This window comes from Petaurus breviceps, unplaced genomic scaffold (assembly GCF_028583685.1).
Source record: "Petaurus breviceps papuanus isolate PSGF00001 unplaced genomic scaffold, PetGlider_PUasm1.0 154, whole genome shotgun sequence".
Lineage (NCBI taxonomy): Eukaryota > Metazoa > Chordata > Mammalia > Diprotodontia > Petauridae > Petaurus > Petaurus breviceps.
In genome coordinates this window covers 6,836,230-6,842,116 of record NW_027185715.1, presented here as the reverse complement: position 1 = coordinate 6,842,116, position 5,887 = coordinate 6,836,230, and the positions used below count along the sequence as shown (strand labels likewise).

The following is a 5,887-nucleotide window of genomic DNA, read 5'->3' as shown; positions in this document are numbered from 1 at the left end:
GGAACCTGGCTGTTGGTTAAGAGCTACTGAGACTGTCCTGCAGACAAAGAGTGAATACTGTCCACTGGTGAAGGACAGTGCTGTTGTTGCAGGGGTCTGGGAACCTTTCTGTTGGTTCAGAAGCCCTGAAGAAGGATTTTCTTGTTGTATGTTTACAGAAATCCTGGGAGAGGGTTTTGCTAATGTTTTCAGGGGTTCTAGGACTGTTCTGCAGACAGAGGATGAATTAATGAAGAGACTGGCAATGTATCTTGTGGCCTTGCTAAGCTTTGTCTCCCCAGAAACCAAGATTGCTGAGACTTGCCTCATGTCAAGATGAAGAAAAGACCTCCATTTGGGTATTGAGTGCTGTGGTTAAACTTGTTGTAACTCTGGGGTAGATTCAGTTGTGATCCAGGGGTGGGGAACTTTTGACCTTTTTGTGTTCTATGATTGAACAAATGAATTTACTTTACTTATGATTGGAAACTAATCTCCATTTGAGAAGAGGGGCTTTGTGATGGACTAAATGAAGGTACAGCCTAGGGGTGGAGTAGTATTTAGAAGAGGGACTTTGTAATTGATTGAATGAATGTAAGGTCCTGGGGTGGGGTAGTACTTGGATATTATTTAATCACACTTAGTAAATGCTGTATTTTGAATGATTTTGAATCATATTTTGATTCCCTCTGTTCTTAATTTGTCACTAATAAAATGGAGAGCACCTATGCTGGTATTCTGAACCTTGGGAAGTTGCCTTTCCTTGACATTACATTACAATTTTGTATTTTCAAAATCTCATTCTTGAGAATTCATATGCCTAACTGAGCTGACTCCTCTGAAGCATTTTGCTCTATGAGATCCTACCTATATTCCCTCTGAAGTTTTTGAAATGTATTCCTCAGATCCAGAATGCATGTTCTACTATTCTCAGATTTCTTTTTCTCTATCACGGTGTTCACTTTTCTCAAGTTTTCCAGTCATTTTCACCTCAGCAACTATTTTCACCTTTGTGTTAGTAAGAAGTGGATCTAGATTAGAATTCTCTTCATGTTTTTTTTTTATTTGAAGTCCAAAACACTCCCTGACACGTCTCAATGAGTACATTAGCAAAACAGATCAAACAAAGCACAATTAGAAAAAAATGAACTCAATAATCTAGTGTTCAATTTCCCCTGCCCCAAATCACTTTGGTAAAAACCTCCTATTTGGAAAGAATTGCTTACAGAAAGGGAGAGTTTCTTGGAATAAACCTGGTTTATATGAACATTTATATCACAACAATCTCAAATTGGAAAGAGAACTTGAATATTAAAGGGATCCCATAAAAAAAAAGAAGAGAAGCAGACTACTCATCTTTCAGTCTCATGGTTAGGATGCAAATTCTGAACAAAACAAAAATAATAAATGGAATCACAGTAATTGAAATAAATAGTTATTGACTGAATGTAACTGAAAAGCTTTTTGCACAAACACAATTAAAACAAGGATACAAAGGAAAGTGGTTGATTTGCAGATAATACACATGAATTGAATATCTCATAAAGGTATTCTGTCCAATTATAAAGCCAATCACAAGCAGCTTTCCTGAGGACTGCTGGTTATTCCTGAGAATAACTTTATGAATCTAATGGCATCATGTAGTGAAATCTATATATTCAGCAATAAACTAAAGCAAAACATTCAAGAAACTAAAGCACAATATTCACAACAATATAACATAACTTATTGTTTAGGTGGCCACATAGTCTTAAACAAAACATATCATTCAGTAAGTCATAATATCCTCGATCAATATAGAGTACTCAAGTCAGATCTTCTTTCATCTTGACTCCAGGCTGGCTTCTAATCATCCTTAAGTCAATCATCTTTAAGGGGTAATCATCCTTAAGGGACAGCAGAAAGTACAAACACCATCTACCATTAGGTCACAATAAGTCACAATCTCATCTATTAATTAAGAGTACCCAAGTCAAGTCCTCTTTCATCTTAACTGGAGGCTGATTTCCAAACCCCAGGGCTCCTTTTCCATGGATTGACCATTCTCAGCTCTTGCCTGGACACACACATAGGCAGCTCTCCACTCCTGTTTCACACCTCAGGTTACTGGGACTGCTCTTCTCAGTTTCTGTTTCTAGGAAGACAAAGCTTAACAGAGCTACAACAATATTGACACACATTTTGGGCACTATCACCTCAATTCATTTTCTGTCTGATTAACACAAACCAAAAGAAAAAGTTTCTGTCTGAGAAATCAAACACAAATTAACAGTAAAGTCCTAGGACTTCTTTAAAAAGCAGTAAAGCCCTCTTTCAGGACTTCTGTAACAGTAGTAAAGTCCTTTTTTAAGGCTGCTGTATAAGCAGTAAAGTCCTTGTTCAACAGACAGAATGTTTCATTCTGACAAAGTAACATCAACACAGACAGAACGCTGGACATCACACATATTCTCCTTCTCAGTTCTGCTTGGTCCCATCGAATGCTCAAGCTTTGCTCTGCGCCTTCCTGTTCCACTCTTCTTGTTCGACCCTTCTGGTTCTGCTCTTTCTGTAAGCTCCATGTGATGACGTTAGGCCTATTAAGGACCGGAGAAGGTCTCCAATCTCCCTTAGGCCTATTAATGGCAACACCATATATGCTGTTTCCAAAAAGACTTCATAGGATCAAAGACGAGGTTCAAAGGCTCTTGAATATCTGGAACAAGCACCAAAGTATTACTTTGCTTGCCATTACATCAATACAGCCAGGCAAATAAAATAAGTCCTATAGAAGACAAAGAAGCAAATAATAGCAGAATGGATTCTTAAAGATAGAAGGTCCTTCTATAAAAGATGTCTTCAAGTGTGGTTCTGTTGAGTACTTGTCAGAGGAGTTATAGTTTCTTGATTAATTAGGGATTAAGTTGGATGAATTCTGTGATCGTTTCAAATAACAATTCTGCATGACTACTTTTGGCACCATCTTCTTGATTTTATTTTCCTGCTCCCAAGAAGCTCACTCAACTATGATATGAATTTAGCACTGCTCTTATTTTTTAAGTACCCTAATATTTGCCTTCTCTCTTCCCTACTCCCATACCATTACTACTGATTAATTATAGACAAACATATTATCTGGTTTAATTGTTTTTGATTCATATATGTTCCTCATTAGGTACAAAAAGGATTGCTATGCAGGAACCCAGTAAATAGCTGAGAATACAGAGGACTTAGATTATACCTCTGGCCAAAATGAGGTAGGATTTCCCAGCATAGGGGATTATGAGTAAATTTTATGTTTATATTTATTAATAATTTTATTAGCTGATATATGTCCAACAGAGAGGGAGTCATTCAAACCAGGACCACTCACCCCAAAGTTAAAATTCCATTCGAATACCATTTCTTTTACCTGGAACAAGTCTAAGGCTGTTGGAACACTGGTCATAACAATCAACTCCCCTTCTCCTTTTATGGAATTGATCTTAATGACTAAGGATCAGAAAATAATCAACAGGAAAAGAAAGAGGTGTGGGCAGACATGGTTGATAACATCCATTTCTTTTTTTTACAGTAAAAATAAAATAATATATTTTATTTCAAGTTTAAAATCATTTAAAAAGTCAACTTGACATATTTTCCAATGATTGTTACAGACATGAAATGTAAATGACAATAATTAAGGACTTTATGCCACAAATAAAAACACAAAGGTAAAAATGGTTTTGAAAATGCAAAATTATTTTCCATTCAATTTTAATTAAGTGAAATTTGATATTTTTTCCTTAATTTCCACTCCAGTTTATCATATACTTTATGATTTATTCAAGAAATAATTCATCTACTATATCATAAGGGTATGATGATGGATTTCTCTAAAAAAGATGTTTCAAATGTTTGTGTTTCTGAATTGGTTTATGGCATTCATAAAGAGCTTCTGTATGGCACCTGGAGACAAGGGGTCAAACTCCATTACCTCATAGTAACTGGGTAGCTGAAAATTATTCCGTTCTCACTGATTGCTGGACAAAGTTGGGGGCCTGTGACTTTAAGTTCCAGCCTGGCCGGCCTGAAGGTTGACTGGCTGCATCAAGTTTGGATTTAAATGGGTTAAGAAACTGTCATATAAATGATGGGAGGAAATGCTTTGATCTGTCCTTTGAGAAAACAGGGATATTTCTGGATTCTCTGAGGCCAATAATTCTAGATGTGAGTGAAGTACTGGATTTGGTTAGCATCAGTGTCATATGGAGAGCTAACATTTAAGCAAGAAAATTCAGAACTCATGGCATGGACTCCTTCCCATGGCAAGTCAGAAGTCAGAAAGCATGGACTTGGACTTAAGTAAATCATAGGATGGGACTAAAGCTCACAGTAATTCTTCTGGGCTTCCTCTTGGCTCAAATTTTGCTCCTGGAATTGTTTCTGATTTCAAGAAAACCTCTCATATCCAAAGAGGGCTTGATTTCAACCCTCATTCACTTGAATGAGCTCCATTGTCACACCCTTATTTCCACCACTGCCAGCAGGTCCATGAACCTTTCCTGCATGTCCTGACTAGTCTCATACAATTTCTCTAAGAGTTCCACATTTTACTGATTTTCAGATCCACGTGTATTCACCACCAACATAACTGACATTACTTTCACTTTAATTTTCACCATATCCACTTCACTGTGGAGTTTTCCATTCTGTTCAGAAATCAGTAAAATAGTTGGAGACTTGGGAACAGCAAAAGACACACAAATTGATGTGGATGGAACTGATGACAGTGGCTTAGTTATGCTCTGGGACAAGGCCACTTCTCTCTCTTCTTCAATCTGGTCTCTGAAGAGGAAAACTGAATTCCTTTCTTGAACAGCTCTAGGTATATTTCCTTCCTTTCCTCTGGGAAAACCTTGTGACTATTTCATGATGAAGCTTAAGATATCATTTTGCATATTTAAAGGCCAAGTTGTATCTGGAATTCAGGAGCTTAACTAGTATGATGTCTAATAAAGTCCCTCTTCCCAATCATTTAGGAAATTTGGGCTAGAGTTCTGCACACGTGTTGATAAGCTATAATGTAATTTGGATCTCCTTGTGATAGCAGTTTTAAGAAATCCTGTTCTTCAAATTTCTCACTGACTCTTTTGGCTCATCTTTGCTGGTGATCATCATGTCACAGCTGTGCATAAACTGGCTCCAGTCTTCAGTTTGAATGTTTGCAACCATAGCCTTAAGTGGTCCACTGAAGTCCCAAGGGGTCCTTTGTGACTCTTTCCAAACACCATGGTAAGCCTCCAAGTCAGGCCCAGGATTAACATCCATTTAAAAGAGGAGGAGGAAAAGCTTCCAAAGAGACATTTCTAGCCTTACAGAGACAATAGGTTATATTCTATATTCCCCCTTCCACTCACATTATCCCCATGAAAGAAATAGAGATACATCTTAGAACATCTGTGTATTTTTATCTACATATACTTATGTCTGTAGTTATACTAAAAATCCACCTAAATCTAGTTACCCAGAAGTGAGAAAAACACAAGGGCAAAAAGCATTAATATTTTATCTTTGTATTCATAATTTCTGTGTCTTGTAGAAGATTAAATGGACTACAGATTTAGAATCAGAAGTGGTGGTCATCTAGTCAAATACCCTAATTTTACATGTAAGAAACTGATATTCAGAAAGTCCAAGCAACCTGCTTATCTCTATGACAAATGATTTAACTTTTGATGACATCTTGCATGATTCCAGGCTTTGTTTCAATATTTCATCTCCAATTGGGGATATCTTTAATTCTAGAACAATTTAACTTCTTTTAAAGTGAATATATGTATCTGATTTCATCATTCTCTCATTGAGAGCAAGATTTATAGGTCTGCTAGAAAATAAACACCCCGGAAATTTCTTTGAGGTTGATTTAAAGCATTATTATGATGGCTAG

The 5,887-nt window shown here is 36.7% G+C and overlaps 1 pseudogene; it reads right to left on the bottom strand.

Annotated features, from left to right (window-relative positions):
* Positions 1 to 3,833: 3,833 nt before the first annotated feature.
* Positions 3,834 to 5,231, bottom strand: LOC138156166 (TOM1-like protein 1 pseudogene; annotated as a pseudogene).
* Between the last annotated feature and the right edge of the window lie 656 nt (positions 5,232 to 5,887).